At 38.6% G+C, this 14,833-nt stretch overlaps 1 protein-coding gene across 2 annotated transcripts in view; it reads left to right on the top strand.

Moving 5' to 3' along the window:
- Positions 1-667: 667 nt before the first annotated feature.
- The window catches only part of LOC126825530 (ras-related and estrogen-regulated growth inhibitor), a 62,304-nt gene continuing 48,138 nt past the window's right edge, over positions 668-14,833 (top strand). Inside the window, exon 1 of one of the 2 annotated variants that reach the window (XM_050555185.2) lies at positions 668-1,405. The gene's annotated coding sequence lies outside the window, so the exon portion shown is untranslated. Of the gene's footprint in view, positions 2,390-14,833 lie in introns of both variants that reach the window. The other variant, XM_050555184.2, reaches the window with a different exon arrangement.

Raw genomic sequence — 14,833 nt, 5'->3', positions numbered from 1 at the left:
GAACACATGCCCATGGCTTTTGTGGAGTCAGATCCGATTAAAGACACATTATGTAAGATTTAGATAAAGAGCTAACCATTCCTGTTATAATAGTTCGAAAATAGATAATGAAAAATGAATAATTTGAAAATTTCATTCAAATTACTCTATTGCGAGCGAAGATATTAGCCTTTTAAGGTTTGACAAGACGTGTGCAATAATTTCAACCACCGTACTGTTTGTTCGAAGGTAAGTCTCGCTCCTCCATTTTTAGCTTAAATCAAAATATGGCCGAACTGTTCTAATTTATTTAATTTTGGAGAAATCCGATGCCATCGAGAATTGGTTATGGCCTGGATAAGTTAATTAATGTCTAATTAATAATTTAGAAAACATTCCAGGCCTAAAGAAAGACCTGCAATAGGCAGATTTAGCTCTTGCATAATGTATGTTTAACTTTTTTTTCTCAAAAGATGTGTAGGCGTGTTTGAGACTTCAAACACCTCATATAAAACATTAAGTTTTTAACAAATTAAAGACAGGAGTCGCAACCTTTATGGGTCAAGTTGTTAGAACAGATTTTTAAAACGTGCTCGCTTAGCAGCCTGAATGATATTTTAATTCACTAGTGGTGAGAGATCGCGTGCATTGCACGAGGGGAGAGCGAACGTGCGTGGTAATAAAATACGAAGTTTACACTACTATATCAGTAGCAGACGACAACAAAACAACGCGGCGGGTCGTGATTTATATCAGGAACCAAACGAAATTGACATGGCAACCGTTAAACATGGCTCTCGCCTCCATGATTCATCAACGCTTTGCAAAATGACGTCTTTGTTCCAGCCCATGTAGATAACAAAGGTTGGAAATATGTACAGGAATGCAGCCACCAAGATAATAATAATATCATAGAACTTAATGCATTTCTACCCTGAGACATAAGGGCGTTGTACAAACTGAATGTAGGTATGCTTAGAGGATGGAGTTGATTTACCTATACAGATGACAAGCGGGGCGTTACACCCAAGCCAGTATTAATGTAGTAAAGTATTTAAAAAAAAAAACCCCAACTAAATCTGGAGTTCATTATTTGCGTGAGCACAGACAGCGAGTCGTTAAACAGTTGGAAAATATCGTGGAGCATCGGAATTCTTTGTGATCTTCCAGGAATATCTAAAGTGATCAGAATTGTTTAGAGTCATTAATGGAAAGCATCAAGGGTAATAATGTTTGTCAAAAATTAGTATAAATCTTTTGGATTATGGAAGTTATTGTTAAACTGAACATCTGTTTTATTTGGTAGCCTGGCAGTGATCTAAAACTTTTTGTGAATGGATTTGATGGTATTCACCCGTAACTAACGACCTTGTTGAATGGAATTAAAAGTTTACGCAAGAATTCAAACACAACTAAGACAAAAAAAGTGAGTCTGAATGAACTGATGTCTTTATAAAGTGAATTGCTGTGTGATATGTCTATAGTAATCTGGCTGTTAACTACTTACTGCATTACCCATTACGAAATCTCAAAAGAATTCGTGGATTCGGTTCATTATAATTTAGACAGTTTTTTTGCATTAATAGTGCCAATAAATTTCGCAAATTTGATAAATTGCAGAGTTTGTTAGCTTGTTCGCTGTGTAGTATGAATGAAGTTTAAGTGATAAAGGACCTGAAGTTGCCAATAAAGTGGCAAATCAGATCATCGGATCATTAATTTGATAAATTTTTCATCGTGCGTTGTCTAATAATTATCACTAGACTAGTTAAGTTGAAGAATTCGAGTTGCTGCAAATTTCATCCGTTGATCATTGTGTTAATTTGATAAGTTGCAGTCGGTGCGTCGTTTAATATGACTGGGTTGTTTTAATAGTTTCATATTCAGTCGGTGCGTCGTCTAATATGACTGGACTGTTATAATAGTTTCATATTCAGTTGTACAGACTCGTGTTGTGCATCGTTCCTGTATTGATATTTCTGTATCGGTGTATAAATTTGATATACTTGTATTCAGCGAATGTACAGCCGCACGTTGCTTATCATGACTGTACCCTAATGATACAGGAGCAAAAGTAAACAGACACTAAAAACAACAACGCCCAGTCAGCAAATATCAGCCTTATTCATGGAAGTTATTGAACTGTGTCTCGCTCGTATCGCCGTACATCGTGTGAATTAACCTAGATCCTAAATCCCTCAATTGTTTGACATACATCGTGTCAAAGTGTGTGACATAGGTATCCCAAATACAGGATAGAATAGCTTATAAATAGTTGTGTATCGTGGGGATATTATCATCGTCTCTCTCTCTATATATATATATATATCTAATATAACTTGTACTTGATATTAGTGAAATTGATATAGGGGTTAACCAAGGGCCGCTGTTTTATCGTTAACTGTTTGCGGTAAGTGTGTTTAAATCATTTTAGCTTGTATATTTGTACTACGGTAGATGCTTTGTGGTTCTTAGCTCATGTGTAATAACATATTTATCATCTTTATAAGTCATTAGTATTTACATATAGTAGCGTGTGTTCACTAGTATATATAGGACGAGTTTGTAGAGTTGGTATATTTTTTTAATATATTGGTTTTGTGTGTTTACTGTCGTATAATACATGCAATGTAACACAGCATACAATGGAATAGAATGAAATTGCGCCGAAGCGTCCTTTATGATATGGGATGTAGAGGGAGAGATAGGGGTTTAATATAGGCTATGCCTGTTCCCCAATCCCTATTCAGATTCAAATTGGAATAAAAAATATTGCTTAAAATAATGTAGAATAGAATAGAATTTATGAGAACGGTGACCATGACAAATGGATAATCGAGACTTTGTTTACTATCGTCACAACGGTAACAATGACAAATGGATAATCGAGACTTTGTTTACTATCGTTACAACGGTAACAATGACAAATGAGGCTACGGTGATATTAAAATCGGCTCAGAGTGAAATAATTTGACTGAAATGTCCAGTATATTCCTGTTATATTATCTATTTTTTTAACTATTGTAGCGAGAACTGTCTGCTTTTGGTCTAAACCTTACATAATATCGCTTTATAAAATAAAATGAAATTGTTCTGCTCCTACCGGGCTAATGAAGATGGGCATACGCCATGCCGTGTGCTTTGAGGGTATTTTCCCCGGACAGCGGCACTATCTCCTACATCTGCCAACGGATCTTTTGCGTGGATGCCAATGTATACACGGGATCTCGGTTTTTCGTCCCATCCGAACGAGTAGACTGCTGCCTAGCCCTCTGTCCTGCACCACTGACAAGGGGACACTACGCCGGGTAGTCCCGATGAACTTTCTCCGCTAACACCGAGAGCGAATTCGCGATCTCCAGATTAGCGAGCCAACGTCTTACCCACTTAGCCACCGCGGCTCCTCCCCTTTTTGATAAGCGATTTAGAATAGAATAGAATTGCACCGATGCGTCTTTTACCAATGGATTCCAATTGGTAGGGGTTATTTTACGTGTACGCCATTGTGTACACCATTCCTCGGTTTTACGCCTTATCCAAACGATCAGATACTGATTTTTGCCACGCTCTTCCTCCTACACCACCAATGGACTAGAGTCTTAATCAATGAGGCCCCGAAACGTATTTTTGAACAGCATAACAAATGTATAAAATATAAGTACAGAAATTATGCATATTACCAAAGAATATCAACCATACATACCGCGTGTAGTCTCATTACCCAACAATATCACCATTTATACAAAATACACACGGATATCAACCATTACATACACACCACGTGTAGTTATATTACCCATCAATATCAAACATACATACAAAATACACACCACGTGTAGTTAGATTTCGTCTAATAGTTTGGATGCAGCTATGGCGGGTGTGGCGCCAGGCAGGGTAAGCTTACTCTTCCGGACACCTGTTACCATTGTCGTGTATTTTGTACACGGTGAACAGTCCATATGCTGATTACACTATTTTGCCTTATTACACTATTTTGCCTATACCGTTTTTTTAGGACTTCGAATTTTGTCTAATGGTTTGGATTGTTCGTACTTGGTTTTATTTTGTTAACCCAACAATATCACCATTTATACACAATACACACGGATATCAACCATTAAATACACACCACGTGTAGTCATATTACCCATGAATATCAATCATTTATACAAAATACACACACGTGTAGTCTTATAACCCATCGATATCACTCATGCATACAAAATACACATGGATATCAACCATACACACCACGTGTAGTTATATTACCCATCGATATCATTATAGTTATAGTTTATTGCTCTATCCAGTTACTAAATGCCTCTAAAAGATCGATATCAATCATACATACAAATATATATTCTATATAAATACACACCACGTGTAGTTATATTATCCATCAATATCAATGATCTATACAAAATACACACCACGTGTACTCATATTACCCATCAATATCAAACATACATACAAATATATATACTATACTATACTATATAAATACACACCACGTGCGCACAAAGACTAGTTAATAAAACATTATGCACACACGACAGCTATCTGCGTAAATATAAAACACATGCGCGCACACTATAGTTATTAAAACAATATGCATATAAGATTATATATATCCACGTAAATACAAAGCACGTGCACGCACACAATTATAAAACATTATTAAATTAAGCTGGATATGTACGTAGCATCAAAAACATGCGCGCACACGTCAGTTAAAGGGCCATTATGAGAGATTAGATAATGAGTTGACAGTTCTCGCTATGATAGTTACAAATTAGATAACGTAAATAGAATATGCTGAACATTTCAGTCAAATTGCTCCACTCTGAACCGAGATATTAGCTTTTGAATTATCCATTTTTACGTTTAATTATTTTTTGAAATTGTATTCCAATCCGCTAAATATCGCAGGCTGGCGATGACATGGAGAATTGATTATGGTTTGGATAAGTTAATTAATGTCTAAGTATTTAGAAAACATTTCAGGCCTAAAGAAAGACTTGCAATAGGCAGCTTTAGCTCTTGCGTAATGTAGGTTTAATAAAACATTATGTATATACGATAGATATCCATGTAAATACAAAACACGTGCGCGCACAAAATAAAATAGTTAATAACACATTATGCAGACAGATAGATATCAGTAGCTGTCTCTTAACAAACAATATAAATGAGCTAATGTTGAAACAATGTACAATTTTTAAAAACGAAATAGATATGCACGCTACATGCATCCGGGCACACGTGCAAGATAATGATCACAGACACACAGACGTCTAATGACCTAACGTTTCTTTATATGACACGTTGCTTGCCAATGTCATTTGGAGTTTCAAGTTACGTCTGATTCTGGCGAATCCGAGGGAATCGGAGTCCGGATTATAGCAGGAATTATATTTCTGGTTAAGGCGGAGAATGAGAGAAATGAGGTTCATTTTTATTTCAATAATTCGCTTGCGCGTAGGGGTCTTTAGCAGTGGGAAGAAACCGCAGGACCCGGAGAAAACCCGGCGACCTTACTCTTTGTCACGGACAACCGGGGACTCGAAAACATGTCAGTTGCCTCAATGACAGACCTTATGATACAACGCGCAAGCTCTAACCATTCGGCCATCCAAACCCCCCGTTAATTAATTAATTAATTAGTTAATTATATGCTATGCTATGCGCAGTACACTTGGTGGGCAGTTTAATTGAAAATTACGGCAAATGAAATGAAATGAAATGGGGTTTAACGTCCTACTATTCTGCATGGACTGGTTTCATGAAGGTGGGGAGAATTAAATTAGAAGACCAACGATTTTCAACAAGGTTTCCATAAATCTTAAGTTGAACCAACTGCGTCACTTTCGGTTTTAAAAGAAATAATTTCCCGCTTGCAAAAACATTTTTGAGTGCGTCACAGATGGAATTATATAGGAATATATATTTAAAATTTATGGAAACCATAATTTATATGAAAACCTTTGGTCTTTCCCTTTAATGGAGTTACACAGATGTAACGCCGGTCCATAAAGTTACTGTAGTCATTAGAACTATCCGCTACAACGGCTGGAGTCACAGACTGAAGCTATCAGTAGTGGAACCATTTCCAGTACAGGTAGTGATGAAAAGATAAGCATTTATCGTAGCATGACAGACATTTCTCTCGCTCTAGTTGTTAATAGATTGGGTATTATCAAATAACATGCTTTCCTTACTTATTGAAAACACTTGTTGTCGCTTGTTGTATCTCTACTGGTTATTGTATATATATATATATATGTAATTGAGAACAGTTGGTATTAAACGCCCACAACTACAACACTTCTAGAACAATAGGCTAATATACAAACAATCATTTGCTTAAAGAGAGAGAGAGAGAGAGAGAGAGAGAGAGAGGGGGGGGGACCGGAGTACCTGGCGGAATCCCACGAGGTTGGACAGGTGACCTTACTCCTTGTCACGTACAACCGAGGAATCGAAACCACGCCAGCTGACTGAAAGACAGACCTTATAATACAACGCGCACGCACTAACCATTCGCCCACCCACCCTATTTGCTTAAAGAACCGATACATCACAAGGCCACTAAACATTTATAGCACCGTTGTCTATAGACCAAATGTCCTTTAAAGCACACTGCAGCGACCCTTGTCCTTGTCACGTACAACCGGGGAATCGAAACCACGCCATTTGACTCCATGACAGGACTCATGATCTAAAGCCCACACCCCCACCCCAACACTGAGACTTTAACAAAATCCAATAATTATATCGTGAATTGTTCCCCTTAATCAACTTTGTAAAATTTGTCGAAGAATCAACTGTCACAAAGCAATATGGACTGCTAGGACGACAAAGCTGCTGTGGGTGTAGACATATATTTATTTGACTGACATCCTATCTGTAAATTTCATTTCCGCATTAAATAAGACACCATTTGTGATGTGCTTTTTTATTATTTATTGACTAATACGACCGGAAGTTTGAATAAACTGGCGTAGTTTCGATTCCTCGGTTGTACGTGACAATAAGGAGTAGGGTCGTCTGTCCAACCTCGTGGATTTCTCCAGTCCCACGGGTTCCTCCCACTGCTAAAGACCCCTACGCGCAAGAAATAATATTGAACCATATGTTAGTCCCGAAATGACCTAGCTTGTGTCGAGTGGACGTTACCCCCACCCCATTCCCTCTCTATCTCTCTCACGACCGGAAGTGCATTAATATTTGTTAATGGTGTAATTAACTCGTTAACCACCTACTCGTTGTTACCTGTTGATGTTACCTGGGGATGGTACCTGTGGATGTTACCTGTGGATTTTAATATCTATATTTGATGACTAACAGTGAGACAATAATATTAAATTATGTATTAAATAGTCTGATATCTGGAAACACCATGAACCCATGATAACATTGAACAGGATCTGAGATACAACCAAACAAGCTGATGGAAAACACGGCATGCCATTTTGATAACATTTAAATAAAATGCAAAAACACTGCATCTTTTAGACGGAACAGCTGTTAATATCACCTCGCCTCTAACAAGGATATTTATTCGGTGAATGACACCGGTAAGCTTCTTGCCACAAATTATAAATATATGTTGCCAGGCACACAGCAGCTAAGTCGCCTTTACAGTCCACATGGGTTGACGCCATATCTATTCTTTGTAGCTAATGAGTGCACAGCGTAACAATCCATGAAGTAATTATTAGAAATAATTAAAATTTGATTGGCTTTTAGTTCATCTCGGTACTAACATTTAGTTTACATGTACCGGTAATTAGATGATTAATTTAGCTGTTCGAGTGGTTGGAAATCGTTAAAAATCAACAGGCTTCGTCTTATGAACATAAACACTGTGTATTAATTTCAATCTGATTAAAACACCGATCCTATTTCGTTTCGTTTTTTATAGTTCAAAATTTCGTTTTACTTGTCTTTACTACACTTCATGTAATGTAGTCGAAAGTATTAAAAAAACGAAACGAAATAGTGATCTGTATTTTAATCAGAATGTATCAATTTCAAATCATTGAGGAACAATTTAGCCACTGGAGGTGTTCGAGTTCCATTCCGGTGTTGGTCGCGAAAGTTCCTCGGAAGATTTCATCATGATTTCCTTTTTTCATTAGTGCAAGACGAACTTTTGTTTAGCTTGTTCTCTATCCATATCTTGCAAAATGTGGGCGTATCCTGCCTGTAGCCTCTGGTTCATTAGTGCAAGACGGACCACCTGGCAAGGAACAGCGTCTAGTCGTTCGGATGGGACGTGCACGTAAAAGAACCTTTTGCATTCGATGAAGAGTAGACAAAAATACTGCTGACCTGGCAAAAAGTTCCTCATAGTATATTATAAGGCGTATGCGCGTCTTCACTATCTGGGTTGGCGAAGGACAGGAGAGCCTTGAACCCCCTTTCATTTAGTGCCTCTTCGAAATCCAAGTTAGACCCGAGAGACAGTGTACCCGTTCTTCTTTGTGAAGAACAGCCAGAAAAGTTAAACTCTATTTATTTTGGTGCTTTTTCGAAATCCAAGTTTGACCCGAGAGACAGGTGCGATTTTGCAGCTCACCTATTCGTCTCTTTGAAGAACAGCAGGAGGTTAAACTCCATTTCAGTTCTGAGTATTAACGCAACTTCTGTTGGCGGATATTCGATGATGCTGATCAAATAGGATACATATTAACTGACAACATGGCGACTAATATAATGTACCGGAACTACATGCCACGTGCATCAGCCACATTTCATTAAAATAATAAGTTTATCTTGGTTAATTAAATACATAAATGAAAGAATACTGTCAAACAGATGTCTGCTTTGGATATCAATTTTTGACATAAAAACATATATTAGGTAGGGCCAAGTTCTTATCGCAGACATTCTTGAGTTATTTTGAGGATTTTGTTAATTGTTTGGTTAATAGGAATCAAAACTTCTCGAAATAATTTCACTTCTTCAACTGCGTTTATTTCTTTTTACTTCTTTTCTACTTTTACTTCTTGTTCTAAACATTTATTTCGTTTAACGCCTACTTAACATAAACTTGGTCATTTCAGGACTAATTTATGGCAACAGTTTTATTCCAATAATTTGCGTGCGCGCAGATGTCTTTTACAGTAGGTAGAAACTTTAGTGCCCGCGAAAGACCCATGCGAACCTACTGCCTGTAAGGTACCAACTTGGGGTCGAAACCACACCAATTGACTTAATGACATACTTTATCTAAAGCGCAGGCGGTAGAACACTACGGCTGCGTTCAGATTTATCTCGGAACGTATGCTGACAATGGTCTATCGTAAAGATTTAAAAGCCAATATTGGTGTCAGTCATTATTTGTGTTAAAGGACAATATTGGAATCAGTCATAATCACATATATTATGTGATAGAACTGGTTGAACACGTTCCAAATATAATTTTAACACCAAGAACATAGATGCGTAACGAAGATTCGAAGAAACAGGAAATGACGTACAAAATGGAAAACAAGAGTTATCCTTATATATAACTGTGCATTACCATGTTTTTATGTACAAGTCTTTTCTATTTTTCTTGTTTTCTTTATTCTTTGAATTGTCAGATATCACAATCTCATATAACAACTTTTCGTCTCCAACGGAATTACCAGTGAGCTGAAATTCGACCGCGTATCTATTATAGCTTGTTTCTTCAGTCAATTATATATAAGGATAACCCGTGTTTTCCATTTTTGCATCACTTCCCGTTTCTTCAAGTCGTCGTTACGCATCTACCGTAGCAAAGATCTAGATGTTAAAATTATATTTGGAATGTGTTCAACCAGTTCTATCACATAATGTGATAATGGAAGACACTAATATTCTAATATTGACACAAACCATGCTATCGCACATGATTGCACGCCCTCCGATGTACCTCCATTGAGTTCCCCCTCCCGCCCCCTCTCTCTCTCACCCCCCTCTCTCTCTCTCTCTGACATTGGAATTAGGCATTGGGGAGAATATAGACACTGCACATTGTGCAGGTGTATACCACGTGCGTTAACTGATGATGAACCATCTGGTTTTGTCAAAATAAACAAAGTCTTATAGATCTTTATATAAAGTCGAAAGACTACAACGTATACTTATAGCGTCTCAGCAAGCTATACATAGCGAGGGGTGTCGTGTACATTGTAGGATATGCTCATCCGCTCATGATCTTCTACGACATTTCTTCGTAATTTTGTGTTTCAACAACTGGGCTAATTTTCTGCTTAGGCTAGGGGATCACGGTGGATAAGTGGGTAAGGCGCTGACTCGCTAGCCTGGAGGTCTGGTGTTCGATCCCTGCATTGGCCGAGAAAGTTCATCCAGATTTTCCGGCGTGATTCTCCCTTGTCATTGATGCAGGGCGGAGGGCCTGACAAGGACAGCTGTCTAGTCGTTCGGATGGTACGAAAAACAGAGGTCCCGTGTACATATTGGCGGGCACCTAAAAGATCCCTTGACAGTTGGAATTCGATATAAAAGTAGGCCGAGGCCGTAGTGCCGCTGTCCGGGCCAAATTTCCCTCATAGCACACTGTATGGCGTATGCCCGTCTTCATTAGCCCAGGTTAGGAGCAGAACAGTAGGACGTTAAACCCCATTTCATTTCATTTCATTTCGGTTTCGTACACACGTAACAGAACCATCGACAGATGATTAGCCAGTTGGTGCAATCTGATTATAATACAGATCTATATATCCTTTCGTTCTTTTATACTATCGATTGCCTCAATGACATGAAGGTCTGACTTCAGGGGATCGTACGAGCGACGTTTGAACCCATGACGTCAGACATTTGATTAACAAAATCAGCGTTGATGTTTCTAGTGGTATATCAACAGTTCCGTGCACAGCACACAAAGAACTCGCCGTAACAGTCAGTTTCATTGGCTAATCCCCCACATCACCCAGAAAGCGGGTTATATAACAACTCTTCCAGATCCTAGTGTATTTTGTCTGCGATATCACTTCGGTGGAAGCGGACGTCAAATAAAGCTATTTCACACACTCCTAGTGTAGTAAAGACAAAGAAAACGAAATTTTTAACTATGAAAAAAACGAAACGAAATAGGATCTGTGTTTTAATCAGATTGCCAGTTGGTACAGACAAATTGGACGTTAAACCCCATTTCATTGCTTTCCGTTTGACATATTCAGATTGTCCATGTTGTTGTGATATTTATTGTTAGATTGTCCATGTTGTTGTGATATTTATTGTAGGACAATCAATGCGTCACTGTCTGTATATCAGACACCTTCAGCAGATTAATTTAATTTAATACCGGTACATGTAGATTTATAACACAATGTTATCTGTAGAGCTATGTTACACAAGTAGAAACTTTAATTATATAGTTTCTATTTATACGTTAATGGGAATTAGTTTAGTTTTATGTGGTCATTGTTCTAGAATCATTTACGACTTACTTCGGGGTCCAAGGCGCACTAGGTGGCTGGATGGCCGAATGGGTAGCGCGTACGCGTTGTATCATAAGGTCTGTCATTGAGTCAACTGGCGTGGTTTCGATTCCCCGGAGTAGGTTTACATGGCTTTTCTCCTTCTGCTAAAGAACCCTACGTGCAAGCGAATTATTGAAATAAAATTGAACCATATGCTAGTTCCGAAACGATCTAGTTTGTGTCGACTGGACGTTACCCCCCCCCCCCCCCCGCTCTCTCTCTCTCTCCCTCCCCTCTCTCTCACTCTCCCTTTCACTCCCTCCCCTTTCTCTCTCTCTCTATCTCTCCCTCTCTCTCCCTCTCTCTCTCTCTCTACCCAAGGCGCACTAACCCCATTCGTTTCAATGGACTGGACAACAAACCGGGATCTCATATATACATGGATGTACACGTGAAAGATCCCTTGACAGCTGAAATTCGAAATAAGAGTAGGCCGTAGCGGAGCTGTCCCGGCAAAAGTTTCGTCATAGCACAGATCAACACATCGGCATAATATAGAATTAGACGGTCAATTCCTTTAGATGGTCTGAGAGGTTGCCCATAATATAGAATTAGACGGTCAATTCCTTTAGATGGTCTGAGAGGTTGCCCATAATATAGAATTAGACGGTCAATCCCTTTAGATGGCCTGAGAGGTTGACCATAATATAGAATTAGACGGTCAATCCCTTTAGATGGCCTGAGAGGTTGACCATAATATATAATTAGACGGTCAATCCCTTTAGATGGTCTGAGCGGTTGCCCATAATATAGAATTAGACGGTCAATCCCTTTAGATGGTCTGAGCGGTTGCCCATAATATAGAATTAGACGGTCAATCCCTTTAGATGGTCTGAGCGGTTGCCCATAATATAGAATTAGACGGTCAATCCCTTTAGATGGTCTGAGCGGTTGCCCATAATATAGAAATAGACGGACAGTCGCTTTAGATGGTCTGAGAGTTTGCCCTGTTTATTGCCATATGTTTATTATAAGAGTTCCATGCTAATACATCAACAATAAGTAGATTTCTACTGATAACTAAATTCTCGTCATTCTCCTGTCGACTATTATTATACCTATACCAGTACAATATCTATACTAACTATATATATTAGTTGAGTGGTTTCTAAATATCCAACGTGGTTTCCCCTTGTCAGTGGTGCAGGAAGGAGGGCCTGACAAGAACAGCTGTCTAGTCGTTCGGGTGGGACGAAAATCGAAGTCGCTTGTATACATTGGCGTACACGATATAAGATTTTCATCATAGCACACTGTGTATGCCCGTCTTCATTAGACCAGTCGGAACAGAACAGTAGGACGTCAAATCCCATTTCATTCCCTTTCATTTCGGTTTCTAAATAGTTTGTATAGTGGCGCACTGGGAGGTTGGATGACCGAATGGTTAGCGCGTGCGCATTGTATCATAGGGTCTATCATTGAGTCAACTAGCGTGGTTTCGATTACCCGGTTGTACGTGAAAAGGAGTACAGACAACTACGCGCGTGCGAATTATTGACATGAAATTGAACTATATATTAGTCCCGAAATGATCTAGTTTGTGTCGAGTGGACGTTAACCCCCCTACCCCCCCTTCTCTCTCTCTCTCTCTCTCTCAGTCTTCATTATCCCAGTTGGTGTAGAACAGTAAATCGTTAAAGATACATTATGTAAAATGTAAAGAGCTGGCCGTTCTTGATAGAATAGTTCAAATATAGATAATACAAAATGAATAGGGCCTATATTGATAATTTCATTCAAATTACTTTATTCTGAGCCAAATTATCATTGTTCGTAGTTTTACAAGATGTGTGCATTGATTGTTCATTACCGTAATCATGGTACCGATATATTCGAGACTTAAACTAGGTCTTCCATTTTTAAATTAAATCATTAAATGGCAGATCCGTTTTAATCTATTTAAAATCTCGAGAATCTGATGGCATCGAGGGTTGATTAAGTTATTGTCATATAAATAAATGTATAAGTAATACTTTTTATACTCTTCAAACAAAGTAGGCGATATTCAGAAACAATACAAAACTGCGGAAATGCACTGCTGTTTTTATTAGAGGTAACCAGTGTATGTTAATAACAGGCCAATTGCCTACACATGAACATAAACAGTTCATATGGGAGGCTTATCTGACGGCCCCATTTCACTCGCAAAGAGATACATTGTCAAAAGTGAAAATTGACGTTTTTGATTTTTGTCTTAATAATGAGTAATTGCTCCACCAATCCTCAGACATTCAGCAATTCGCCGTGGCATGCTCCTAATCAACCGTCCAATCACGATTTTGGGCAATCTGACCCACTCCTCTTGCAATGCCACGGCTAATTCTTGCAGTGTTGTCGATCGACGTTGACGTCGCCGAACACGTCTCCCGATCAAATTAAACGTAACACACTAAAGCAAAGATGCGCTAAACGGTAAATCTTATGCAAGAACCGTTAGGAAAGCAAACATGGATAGGATAAACCAGCAAGCGGCAGTTTTCATCAACCCTTCCCTAAAGTGTCAAATTTGACAATGAACCCCTCCCACGTGTATGGCGCACATGCAACTCGGTGGTTTTGTTTGGGCGATAAGTTCTTTATCTGTGAACATACTCTCAAAGCATGTCAAGTGTCCATGACTATTTATCATATCACAACCTGCATAGGTATTTGCATTTCAAAATCCCCTACTTTTTTGAAAGAGTATATAACATTTCAGGCGAAAGGAAAGACCTTCAATAGTCAGATTTAGCTCTTGCATAATTTATATTTAAATCCTATTTCATTTCATTTCTAAACGCGTGTGTTGCATCTTAATCCAAGTGTGACCCGAGAGATATTTTCAACCGTGTATTGCGCTATTTTTATCTTGTGTGGTAATTGTCTAGACTTCACCGATTGCACAATCTTAATCTGCGGTGATTTAATATCAGATTTGTTGGCGTGAATTAACACAGTTAAGTTGTGACCCGTCCTCAGGAAACAAGGCTTATACCGGATTTCTATAAGTAACGTGGGCGCGATGAGTTGAGATTAAATTGTCAATAGACGATTAACTCAACGATAATGGCCAACAGCAAAGTCTAATTTCTTAAAGTCCACCCAATACTGGGTCATGTCTGGAGATCGAGAGAGAGAGGGAGAAAGGGAGAGAGAGAGAGATACATATTCTATTTCCATCTTCACTATGGCAATTGTACCACTTGTCACGTCATGGTAGCTTCGAGAGAACAATCCTGGCTCACCCAATAGCGGGTACGATATGGTTTAACGTCCACTCGACACAAATTAGGTTATTTCGGGACTAACATATATAGCTCCATTTTATTTTAATAAATCGCTTGCGCGTAGGGGTCTTTAACAGTGGGAGAAAACCCACGAGGTTGGACAGGCGACCC

Source organism: Patella vulgata, chromosome 6 (genome assembly GCF_932274485.2).
Source record: "Patella vulgata chromosome 6, xgPatVulg1.2, whole genome shotgun sequence".
Lineage (NCBI taxonomy): Eukaryota > Metazoa > Mollusca > Gastropoda > Patellidae > Patella > Patella vulgata.
Note: the sequence above shows the minus strand (reverse complement) of the source record. Positions and strands in the feature narration are given on the sequence as shown.